The sequence below is a fragment of the Strix uralensis genome, chromosome 4, assembly GCF_047716275.1.
Source record: "Strix uralensis isolate ZFMK-TIS-50842 chromosome 4, bStrUra1, whole genome shotgun sequence".
NCBI classification, from domain to species: domain Eukaryota; kingdom Metazoa; phylum Chordata; class Aves; order Strigiformes; family Strigidae; genus Strix; species Strix uralensis.
This window is the reverse complement of record NC_133975.1, coordinates 62855560-62868703: the sequence shown is the minus strand read 5'-3', so window position 1 is coordinate 62868703 and position 13144 is coordinate 62855560. Positions and strand designations below refer to the sequence as shown.

General features: G+C 42.6%; 1 protein-coding gene across 1 annotated transcript in view; it reads left to right on the top strand.

Annotated features, from left to right (window-relative positions):
* The window catches only part of ADGRL3 (adhesion G protein-coupled receptor L3), a 514733-nt gene that overhangs the window by 87733 nt on the left and 413856 nt on the right, over positions 1-13144 (top strand). Inside the window, exon 2 of the mRNA XM_074866987.1 lies at positions 3792-3858. The gene's annotated coding sequence lies outside the window, so the exon portion shown is untranslated. The remainder of the gene's footprint in view (positions 1-3791; positions 3859-13144) is intronic.

Below are 13144 nucleotides of genomic sequence, written 5' to 3'. Positions count from 1 at the left end.
TTTGTCAGTAATGTGCACAAAGAAGTGTGGGAAGCATTTCTTTGGAAGGTGAAGGGAAGGTAACTCTTTTCGCTGTCATGGTTAGCTTTGCTTGGAGAGTCACCACAAAAATACATGATCAAACACAGAACAGCAAGTAGCACTATGAATTACTTAATCTGTTCTTGACACTTGATAAATAAAGTGTATTAGTTGATCAGCTTAGTATTGGAGAGTCTGAGTGGCCTCATGAGTGCTCCACAGAGGAGGTGGGTTTTGTTCTAGCTCCGCTGGTGGCCTGCTGTTTGACCTTGAACAACAATTTTTTGTCTCTGTGCCTTTCTTTCTGCTATTCCTTGATTGCCTTGTCTTCTTGAAGGATGAGCGCTTCAGGAGAGAGATTTCTTTGCATTGTGTTCTGTGAACAATGAAGTCTGAGCCTAGCCGAACCCTCTAGGGGCATCTCTAACACAAATTATAATTGTTAGCTTTAATCACTTTCATCAAAAGAGCTTGGTAATGGAGGATGGCAATGTGCAGGATTTGGAAAGATCTGTAGGGTGCATGTTAATTAAGTCACTGTAGGTGAAAGTTGCTGATTTAGTTTCATAGGGCTGATGCAGAGATGCTAATGCCCAGAAGTGATGCTTGTGCTGCTCCATATGGGTTTTCATCTCCAAAAGCATGATGCTGGGTGCTCACTCCTCTACTTGAACAGAGCCAGAAACAAGGTGCTTGGTACGTTTTAGCAAGCAGGGCTTTTTCACAAGCCTCCTGCTGGTTGTCTAAAGCTTTCTGTGTTTTTTTGTGGGTCCCTCTGCCGCGAGCACGAACAACTGAAGTTGGACCACTTGGCTTTCTGCAGCGAAGACAGCTGCTCGAGGGTGAGCCATCCCGTCTTGATGGATTCTTCTCCCAGCCTTTGCTCTTGCCGAACAGAAAGTGTTTATCGTTGCTCTCCCTAATAGCAGCTTCTGTTTTGGCATGGAGGTGCAGCAGCACGCTGGTTTGCAGATTAATTGCCCTTCTTCTGGCATCTAGTGATGCAGAGCAGCATGCCCTTGTCCTATTTGGGTGGATGCATTACTCACCATAGCAGAGGATTTAGAAATATTTAGCTGTATGAATGCCAGCAGTCATGTTAGTAAGACGGGGCTGTGTTGAAGTATCTACATTACCTATTTAGCAGCAGACTCTGCAGGTAGATCTGCAGGGTAACATGGGATGGAGCAAGGGAGAGAAGGTGATTTCCCCTCTCCATTAACATCTTAAGTGAAACTGCTTGCCAAATTGTCCAGGAAGAATATAACTGGGGAAGAAATGACAAATGCTTTCTGAGAAAAAGTACTGTGGCTTTTAGAGGGGAGCAGCTTAGTTGAGTGGTATAGAAAGCAGTAAAAGAAAATAAAAACGAACTTCCCTTGCATATGGGGCAGGCACTGTACTACTGGGAGTATTAACAGGAGGCAGAGGTAAAGCAATGTCTCTTTCTTTAGTGTGTTTATTCTATCTTTTAGGCGTTAGAATCTATCTGTTCTAACGCCAAATCCCTGTAGTTCCCGCAGTGTACCCACTGCCAGTGAGCACTGACTCTCTAGCAAGTATTTTGCAAGATCTTTGCTGTGCAGGAATTCCTGTATTGTTCCCTTCTTGTTTTAATAAGAACAAGAATTCCCCAAACTGCATTTGGAATCTGCATAGAAATAGCATATGGCAGAGGCCAACTCAAGGTTATACATTTGGCATTTGGGGAGGGAAGGCAAGAAAGATTTACCAGTCAGTACACTCACATTATGATAAAATAAAGGTGAGCTGGGAGGAGAGCATGTGCTGAATCCTAAAATGACACAGAAGAGCCATAAACCACTGTATGTTGTGCTATCTCTAGCCCTTTACTCTCCGAGCAGAAGTGAAATCTGGGGTATCATAAATGAAACAAAGATCTTGTTTTAATTTCATTTAAAAAGCCATTGCAAGGTAATGGGGTAACAAACATTAACTTCTTCAAACTAGGCTAACCACCATTTCTCTGCTCTATACTGCTGCCATCAAATCAGAGTTATTCTCCAAAAGCTTCTTGGAACAAGGTAGAGGTTTTGCTATAAACCACAAGTAGAGTAGTCTAAACAAATGGCATTTTTCCTAGAAATAAAGTATATGGATGCCCTCATGACATGTTGCCTGGTCTACTCTGTACTTGTGAAAGTGTTTTTTCCTACTGAAATTGTATATATTTGATCAAAATCCAAGGCTGAAAACAGCTAACATCTGGAGACTTTTTCATTTGTACAGTGAGAAATAATAGCTGGTCTTACCCTGAGTTTGCCTGTAAATTTCTTAGATGGTCCAAAACCTGTTTATTGCTTACAGAGGCAATTTTGCTGACAAGCGACCTGGAATAGGTCTCTTTTTCTTCCAGAGCATCCATACTTGCCTATTATAGAGAAATCACTCAAAAAGTGGCATGCATGCTGGACTCTCAAGCCTTGTTTTAAGTTTTAATTTACTTGTCTGACTTCCAAGGTTACTGAATGCAAGCGATTGCTCCTTTAGTACATAAATAAGATGAAGTATGCGTTGGGGACCAATGCCTCAGCCTCCTTCTTTTCATACTCTCAGGGGAGTACCTGCTGAGGAATGCATAGAGCTGGGGTGAAACTTCTTTTTTGGCATCAGAGATTAAAGTAGGACTGTTCTGGATCAGCTGAGCTGTGAAACTGGAGCCCTAGGACCACTTTCTTGGTCTGCAAAATTTTTAAGGTATCGGCTGATCCAGGTTGTGGGACCACAGCAGCAGGGAGAAAGCTGTGCTGCAGTCCCTGTTGGGACAGGCTTAGGGACCTGCCACTGCAGCTGGAGCAATTGGCACCAGCTTAACACTGGATCCTATTTTAGTCAGACTTTATAGTTTTTCATTTTAATACACTTCTTCCAGGTGAAATGATCTGTATTCTCCCCTACAGCTTGCAGAAAATGAGCTGGGCTTGTAGTTAATGTTGGAAGCAAAATTCAGGCAGGAAGACTCCTTGCTTTTTCCCTTGCATGGGCTTTTTATTTTATTTTATTTTCTAATTGTTTAATGGGGTGGGATGGGATCCCGGGGTCCTGTGCCATCCAGCTTAACTCTGACAAAACTGATTCCCACCGAAGTTTCATCTGTAGCAATCCCAACTATGAGGAGCATTTTTTCATGTGTAATTAATCCTAATAAAACCAACACTTCCAGGAGGCTGACTTGGATCCACGCATTTCATGCTTTTGTTAATTAATGTTACATTTAGCATCTAACACTATAGTTAGAAGAAAAATGCTGAAGATGTAAGGGGACAGATGAAATTTAAGCTGTTACTGCTGAGGAACAGGGATTAACATCCTTTCAAACTAGGTATTTCTTTATTATTCTGGTGCAGCAACATCTAAAAATCTCTGGTAAATCCCCTAGTATAACAATAGTTTATCCAGATCACATCGGAGTCTGTTATGGTCAGGAGATACTCATGTACCTGCATGTGTGTTCAATAACTACTTGTATCTCTAAGGTTTTTTTTTATAATTGGCAATGATCGCTTCCACTGATTTTTCATCCAACTGTTGTTGGTTATGTGCTAGTACTGTCTTCCTATACAGAGATGTGTTTTGTAGCGATTAAAAATTCTCACAGACTTTTAAAAATAAGATCTGTTGACCAAAACCAGTTGTTCGTTGCTGTATCCTCTGGTGCATGCATAGCAGAAGGTTCGTGAGTATCTAATAAGTCCTCAGAGGCAAGTATAAATGTTTTAAAATCTTTGTCTTTTTCTCTTTGCTTCCAGAAATGCTGAATTTGGTACTCTGCAAAAAATAGCATGTGGATTTTTAGCACCTGAAGAACAAGAAAAGGTAATTACTGGACCTTATAGTCTAGCCTCATTTGTTAGCTGTGCTAAAATATTAAACTGCTCGACCTGATCACGTTGCATGAGCCTACAGCACTGTCTCTGCATATGAGTTTTGTGTATTTTCAGTTATGCAGGCACAGTTGTTTCTTGAGAATATTCCTTTATGGAAAGGGAGCAGGGGAACAAAAGCAGCAGAGCATGAAAATGCTGAACCCACATGGTAGGGAACAGCACACCGTGAATTTTTTCAGTGCATGTAGAAGTGAAAAATGTAAAAGAGGGGAAAAAAAATATCAAGATTTATATGTGCCAACAAAAAAGACTGTGGACTTCTCTATATTTGCAAGACTGCGTAGCACAGCCTTGAAGCATAGTGGGCAGGTATCAAAGGAGGCTCAGTGTTCATCAGTGTTACAGCAGCCTCGTCATGTTTCGGTGACGGAGTAACTTGTGGGGTGGTGCACCCTGCTCCAGAGGTCGTGAGCTCCTCTGCTCCTGCAAGCCTGCCTCTTGCAGTCGAGTCTCTTGATCCTCTTGGGTCATGACATTTTGCTTGGGCAATGCAGCTCGACAGGGCTGTGGCTCAGTTGCTGGTGTTAAACAAAATGCTGTTCATCAAACTTTCATGAGCCACATTGCCAAGGGCTGCATCTTGAAAGACTAGGCTCCGAAAAACAGCGAGGAAAGCTGTGCTGCTCGGTACTGCTGCCATCTCCTGTATTTTCTTCCACCTTCTTTCCAAGGCTGAGGTGTGAGCACCCCTGCAGGACCTTGTGTGGTTTTGCACTTTGCTCCTGTCTGGAGACAAGTGATGTAAAAGTTGGGCAAGGAGGGCATGGCCATGTTGAAGAGTGGCAGTCGTGCTTCAGCTGGTACATCCTTCCAGCTGTACAGTGATCCAGAGAAGGGATTAGGACCCCATGTCTGCCTTAAAGCCTGTACATGGCTTCATTATTACTGCGAATAACCTAGAGGAATCTACATGAGCTGAGCCTTTCAGTTAGTTTTTGTAATAATTAATATAATACCTTCAAAGTGAGAGGAGATGTATGTAGATGCCACAGTATGGAGAGCAAAATATATAATGTATAGGTCTGTACATTTGAGTATAGCAAAGCAAGCATAGTGGGATTTAAAAACACAAATGTGAAGAGATACAGATAGATGTTGCAGGGGTCAGAAAGGCTGCAGTATGAACACGTAACATGTTCTTGTGAGACACTTCAATTCATTGCTTGGGTTTGAAAAATGCATGTGAGTGACATCTTGTGTTCACTACATCTGCAGTGCCATACTGCTGATAATTAGCACGTGCATTTTAGAGGCAGTATAAAAGCCAAGATGACAAATGCAAACAAATCATAGGGTGAACCAATATTGCCGCCTTCATGTGTCAGCATTACAATTTGCTGGAAGCCCATTCTCCCACCCTACAAATGGAAGCACAATCTCAGTTCTCAGGAGAGATGTTGAAACACACTGAAAGGGCTTAGATTTTCAACTTGCTTTGATCCTTCTGGAATTTTTTTGTGGTGGACTCTGCCCACATCAATGTAACGCAGAATTATGACAGGAGAGGAAAAATAGGTAGAGGAAGAAGCTCTAGGAGCAAATCAACGCTTGATCGGAATGCATTAAGTTTTTAGAGAGCAACACTCTCCTGTAGTTTGCGCTCACTGTTTTGAATTGCCTTCCATGTGCTAATGACTGGGATTCGTTTTGTTGGATACTTCCATTAGGATTTACAGTGGCATTTATAACTCTGTAAAGCCTTGTGTCGCTATCTCCAGCTCATTTCTCAGCCCTGGGACTGTCATGTTCGGGCACTTAACACGTACAGGAAATGTAGGATAACTTTACCGGGGACTCAAATTCATTGCTTTGAGTATAAGTTCGTTTATCCATGTCAAAAAGAATGATTGAAAAATCCAATTTCTTTAAAATAATGAATTTCCCAAGGGGAATAATGGAAAGGTGGTTTATACCTTTCTCCCCCTCCAGTATCCTGTAGATGACAGGAAGACATGATGTGTTGGCAAAGAGGAAGACTGTGCTGCACTGTTGAGTTTCACTGGTATTTCACTGCTCTTTTATAAGAAGGTGAAATACTAGCCTAAGTTATCTGTGCAATTTAAAATTATCTCAATGAATCCAATTGTTTATGTTTATTTATGCTTTTGGTACAGTTGTAAAGAGATTTTTAAAAAAATCAGGATTTCTTTTTGCAAGTAAGAAACTAAAAATACCTCCAGATTCTTCATGGCTAAGTGCTTTCTGAGGACTTAGAACAAAACTACCCACGCTTTAATGCAATGTGGCTCAAACAGGGGAATTATTCCCACTGGGTTTCTTAAAAGCTATAGATATTGTTTTAAAGTTTAAGCATAAGCAATATTGTAAGTAGATAAGGATATGTATGTAGCAAAGAAACGGCCACTCACGTTGTTATATTTGATCAATGTGTCATTTTTATCAGCTTCTCCTGTTCTCTGAGGTCAGGTGGTTGCACGCAATTTTTTTTTAGCCTGTGAAAGGGATCCCACAGAGTCATTTAGCTCTGTCAACTGTAAGAGCAGGACAACCATGAGCTCCGTAATTCATCCAAGCTTCAGCAGGATCCTTTCGTTTGGTACTGCGTGGCACTAGGTTGCAATGGCCGGGCTAGGGACGTATCAGACATATTTCATTGTGTTGAAGAGATGCTAGCTGCTCCGCGTGTGCGCCGTCCCGTAGGAAAGGCTTTGCCCCATCTTATGGGAGAGGTGACCTTGATGGGGGTGTTCACCCCCATGAAACAGGGGCCTTTTGCAGGTGGAGTGGATTTCATGCTGTGCTGCTGTTAGCATCAGCAAATGGGGTACGAAGCTTCAGAAACTGAGACTGTGCTTTTATTCCCTGTGTGGCCAGTCCAAAGTAAGAGATCCCAAGGCTCAAGGGCATGAGAAGCTCTTTTTTCTTTTGTTCTCGGTGCTTTTTTTTTTTTTTTTCTTTTTTAAACCGGCTGGCCATGACATTAAGATTTCTAATTAATTTAGAAACCACAGGCAGTTGAAGAGAGTGAGCAATGTAATAACTGGGCCATGGGGCAGAGTAAAAGCACATCAATTATTCAGGCAGTAGCTGCTGCTTATTCCCTTCCCGGAGCTGGGCTGGCTGTCAGTGTGTGTCAGTGATGCTGCTAATGCCCTTCAGAATTTACATGCATAAACAGTGGCCTTTTAAAATCTGCGCGAGGATAACTTCCGCATTTCCAACGATAGCTGCCAGCATCGTGCTCTGTCTGGCAAGTGCTGGGGGCTCCGACTGGTATTTCGGGTGCCTAGTTCAAAACTGGGATCTTGGCAGGCGTGTCCACCGGAAGCTCTGCCCCAGAGAAGTTGCTCCTAAAAGAGGCTGAGGGGCAGTCCGAGCCATGGGAAGAAAGAAACAATCCTGCTTTAAAATGCAGATGGTGTCTGAGAGTGTTCTCTCTGGGTGAGTGAAGACCAGCATCTTTTATAATGCATCATCCCCTCCTGCTATTTTTGTGATATCCCCAAAGCGTGCGGTACAAGGATGCCACAGATGCAATGGGCTGGACCTGCTGCAGTTGCTCTAAAGGGATGAGGGACAGGAAGCATCCTCCTCCTCCTCCTCCTTGCTGCTGTGGCTATTTCACATCCTGGACTTTGGCTTAGCACTGGGAAAGTTTGAAAACCAGGAAGCTTTTCTCAGTGCAAAGAACTAGATTCACAGGACTGCGGTGATCATCTTACACGGGTGCACTGCAAAGTCTCGTGTTAGGGATGCCACAACAAGCAACACTGATTTCTGCATTGAATCAGCAAGGGGACTGAAAATTGGGGAACCTGTTGGATTTCTCTGCTGTGGGCTACAAGTGGAGCACAAAACCTTATTTTCCTGTCTGGCTGACATGGTTATCCCTACTGCTGGAGACAGCCACCTTGCTTTTTAAAAAGTGGACTAATTTGTGAAGGCAACGAAATAAAATGAGCCTCACTAATTACTTGTGCCGGCGAAATGACCAGTTTTGGTTCGGAAAACACTGGCTGTAATTAACGATGAAAGGCTTTCTTCTCTGATGTGTAGCCATTTATGAATCACTTCTCCCCATGGAAACTTTTAAATCTGTCTCACTGGGGAGCCTGGGGAGGAACAGGTAAAATGGATTTGCTTTAATAGCTGCGGTTGTAACTTAAACACTTGAAATGATATTAAGCATCTTTCTCCATTAGCATTTCATGTTGATCCTGATGATATACCAGCCGAGGCTAAGACAGGATCAGCGTTCATTAAATGGAAGAAACTAAACTCCGTAGACAAATGCTTTGTCTAAATGGGGCCTTCATTGCACTGAGAACAAGAATGCAATTAGCTGAAATGTTTGTTTACAAAATCTAATTCCTGGGGAGTATCTTCTCAGATTGCCGCTTACATCTCTTGAACTGGTTTTGTTGACAAGCCTTGCAGATTGACAAATTTTGCAAAACTCAGTTATAGGATATATATAACGGATGGGTCAAACTTTGCATGGTAAAGCTGAACCCAGCTGAAGAGTAGGGGCTAAGCTGCAGATGTGCCAGAGTTTTATTTGTGCATTCCCCCATCTATTTTACAGTTTACAGTTAGGTGCAATTAATAATTGTTAGATGTTCCAGATATTACATGGTGTAAGCTGAAGAGAAGCTGGAAATTGTGCAGCGCTGAGTGTTGTTATTGCTATCCTCCTGACCCCCACCTGGGGCCTAAACCAGGGAAATCATGAAGGGGTTCCAGCTGGGTGAGGATGCATCTCTCCCAGGGCACCTGCGTGAAAAGCGTCCTCCTGGCTGGTTGAGAAACATGGACACCCTCAGAAGGTGATTTCTCCCATGTGAGTTGTGATCTGGAAATGCTGCTTCTCCTTGGGATAAAGAAGGAGCCAACGGGAAACATAGCTGCTGCAATCCAGATACTAGGGTTGTGGGGGTTTTTTCAGTTGGGGTTTTTTTGAGTGTGTGTAGGTTTTGATTTTTTTTTTTTTTGTTAAATTAAGGCCAGTAACGTGATTCAGAGGTTATATGTAGGTGAAGGAGAAGACAAGGAAAAACTGTTGTAGGGAAATGTAAACATGGCCTGTGGGAGCCAGATGAGAAAACTGCTCTTGAGAAGAAGAAAACAGCTTACACCGCTTTTAATATCGGCTGTGCACGAAGGGTGGGGGCTTGAGCGCTTTATTCTGTGCCTTCGCACAGGTGATGAAGTGCCAACGGTGGGGTTCGATTTTGTCGCTGCATAGGGTTTGTGGAGTGTGAAGGATCAGGCATTTTGACCATGTGTTGATACCAACAAAATAGCACGTATTAATTTTAAAATGTGTAATAAAACATTGCTTTGCATGCTAGGATATGGTGCAGCAGTATTTATTAGCTCATTTTCTTCTTACTCTGTGGTGGCTCTACTTTCTTTGCAGTTATTTCTTGTGGCTTCCTTGCAAGATGAATAGTGTGTCTGGACTTATCCATCAGGTGACATTGGGCAAGTAAGCATTTCCTGGACACATTTGCCTTGTGTGTCTGGTGGCAAACATTAAACCGTTACCAGAATAATACAATTTCCTCCCCATTTGCTGAATACAGGATATTAATGGAATAGTCAGTATAATCTGTTTGGCGATGGCTTATAGTCATGTTAAATGACGGGGAACAGACTAATGAAGACCATCCTATTGATGGATAAGGGTTACAATTTACCAACCCCGCAGTAATTGAAATAAAACAAAGCTGCTTTTGCGTAATTCACAGAGCGGTAGGCGATGCGCAGGTATGTCTCTGCGTGTTGTACCAAGTAGGGCTGCAAAGCAAGGGGGTGAGCTCTGGACCTCTGTGGGAGGTTGGGATGGGATGGGACCGCTGCAGAAGCACCTTACCTGGTTGCAAGAGGTGAAGTCTCAAAGTCTTCCAGACGTCATAGCCGTGACTTGTTACTGAGCTCATTGCAGTGTTGGGGGCCTTGCTGCCTCCTCCCGTGCAGGTGATGCTCCCTGGCAGCGCTTCTCCTCCTTCAGACTGCAAAAGGGGAGTTGCAGAACTTGATGCAGGGGCTTGCTCCTTGAGAGGGGCTGCTCAGAGGGTCCCTTGGGGTTTGATGCTAATATAACATTTAAACCACCACTTCTTCAGTGTCGACACTGGAAATGACAAATGCTTTCCTTAATTTGAGAGAAGTGTGCCCAGTGTTACATGCCTATATATACCTGAGAGTCTATTCTCAAGACAGTGCATGGGCCTATCTCCTATGAAAGCTAATTGCACTATTAGGAGAAGATCCTGCTAACTTAATAAGATATATTTATTTGTGACTTAAGAGGATTTTTTGCTGAGGTGAAAGAAATCCTGAGCAGTGCCAAATTTTATTGGAAGTTATTGTTCTTCCTTGTCCCTTCTTCTCTCCCCATGTCAAAACTGTTCTGGAAATTGAAAATATTTCATAAGATTGAGGCACACCAATGTAATTGAAGGCAGGCAGCACTTAACTGAGCTGTAGGGGAATTCATCGTGCAGATGGCTTGAGGCTGATTTTTTTTCTGTGGAATAGTCAGTAGGAAGCAGCATTGCCAACAGGGCCATGTACACTAAAGGTATAGAAAATCCAGAGGAACGGAAAGCACCACGGCTGAGGTATCTCACTTTGACCCTGCTCCGCCATGACTTTAGTCGCCACCCCAGGTGCTATCAAGACTTTGGGACAGATCAAGGGTTTTATTGCCCAGGTCTGTCTTGGGATGGAGGAGAGGATCTGGGGCCAGGCTGACTGCATCTACCCCTTCCTCAGTGCCCCCCTCCTCCTGGCATCCCACAATGCAGATCACCTTTGTCTCCTCTGCACTGCCACAGACAGTTACACAGCTATTAGGGGCTGGGCCTTGAGGTTTTGTACCAGCATGATTTGAATTAAGTCTAATTTAGACAAAAGTTGTAAGAGCTCTCTCCCCTCCCTCCCATGCAAAATAAATTAGAGAGTTTAAATGCAGTGTGTCTGGCTTGGAGGCATTTCCCTGTGGTTTATTGCTTTGCTTTTATTGATGGGCTGTGTTTATTCTCACACAAACTGATTAATTTGTACTCAATGATTTGTTTCACAGAAGCTGTTTGCTTAGGGATGAAGGCCGAATTAAGGGGTTCTTATGGGGTGGAAACTTTAGTTCCTACAGACTTCTTCAGATCTCAGTTCTGCTTCCTACAAAGTTTGTAGAGGCTCAGATAAACTGGCCCTTGACCAAGCTGGGAAGATGCAGTCTACCAAGTAGCTGTAGGGAGAGCAAGAGGATATGTTAAATTCTAGACATCTTTTGAAAATTTAGGGATGTTCTGCTGAAGCAAAACGATGGACCTTTTGAAAATTACAAGATGATCTGATTCTGCTTCTTAATTTTCAAAAATAGGAACAAAATAGGAACAATCAGTCCAATTATATGAATATATGAAGAGATGCTAGGTACAGTATTAGCTATGTATTTTTTCGTTATAAATACACCCCCAAGGAATCATTCTATTTTTAAGATGAACTTGGTATTATGGTAATGTAAAAGTCTATAATTTGTAATTTCAATTGTAGGTGAAGAAATTTAACATGTCAGCTTCTCTATTCATTACCCCAACAGTCAAGACTAACAGGCTGTTCCTTCACCTTCGCTGTCAGTCATTTAGATAGACCAATTATGGATTCTGTTAAAAAAAAATAAAATACATGTATCTCAAAAGAGAAAACTCAACAGAAGAAGGTTCAACATATTATTTTTTAAAAAAACCCCAGGTCTGTAAGGGTACATTTAGTCCTACGCTGTATGAGCTTAATGGCCAAAGCTCTCCAACTATTACTGTGGTCTTTCTGGAGGTGCCATATGGACTAAGTTGAGAAGTGGTTCTCCAGTGTTTGTGTGTTGGAAAAGAGCTGGTGACAGCTGACAGTCACTTCTTGTACCATTTAGAAACACCCACTGCCTGGCAGGTTTTTTTTAAAAAAAAGGGAGGAGGTGAGAGATAAAAGTCCTATATTGGTATTTGGGTCTTGGTTGTGCAGAGCTGTTCATGGATGCTGAAGAAAAAAAGCACATTCTGACTGGGTTGAGGTTGCTATTAATTTTAAACGTTAGTTTTTGGAGTTTTGAGCCTTAAGGTCTCCAGTGAAGCACTTCTTTAGCACTGAATTTCGAGGGGACTGTTTCCTTTTAAGATGTAGGATATAATTGCATTGACCTCTGTTCCACCAGTGCTAAATATTCAACATGTTCCAAAAAAATTCCACGGAACTGGAAAATCAGATTCTTTTTTGAGATGCATAAATATAGTCACAGGTCTAGTAATCTTGTTTTAAAACAGCAGCATTCCTTTGGGGTAAGTTTATTATGACAAAATATACATGGCCAAACTTAAATATAGTTAACCTAATATGATTAGACTGATTTAGAGCAGAGGTAGGTCAACACTAAGTGCTTTTGAAAATCTCATCCCCGCTCTCTAGAGATTAAGGCTACGAGTGCAGAGCATCAGCCTAAGTCATGCTAAAGAGGCAGAAGGGATGTTTCTCAATGGAGAGAGGCTTCAGTTGGAAAGCAGGAGCACGAAACAGACTGGAGGGGTAAGAAGGAACTGGAGCCAGATGGGGAAATATTGAGCTTTGCCCAAGGCACAAGGCTTGGAAGTTAGCCCACTTGGTTGCATCTGTGACTCTCTGCGACAGGCAGTGTGTGTATACAGGCAGACTCCTGGGTTTTGAGTGGGTAGGGGCATCCTCTCCTCATGTGTTTTGAGCAGTACTGTTGCACTGAGGGAGTACAGATGAAAAACTTGAGATTGCCGGCCCCAATTTTCTCTTCAGTTTACCTTCTTTGAAAAAAAGGCTTGTTGCAAAGGCAGTGTCCTTGGAATATGTAACACTGGAATCTCACAACATGGGAACTCCTTTTTGGTGTAACATTTTCATTTTAATACCTAGAAGTCCAGCACTATTTTAGGCATTTCAGTGTGTAGAGTCTTGCTGTTGCACATGGGAAGAGGTTTGAGGGCTCTCCTCTTGTATCTCTGTGAATAGCTAGTACAACTGATGTAGTCAAGGTGTTGAAAACATAAAGGTCTAGCAAGGCCATGGAAAGAGTATTGACACCCTTTGCATGCATGGCTTCCTACTGAAATAACTGGAGCTGTGTTTTTCTGAAGTGAGTCTGAGTTTGGCTCCTAGATCATGTGAATGTGATGAGATACTTGGCCAGATCCAAGCCATGCAGCATCAGTCCCTTTGCAGTCAAT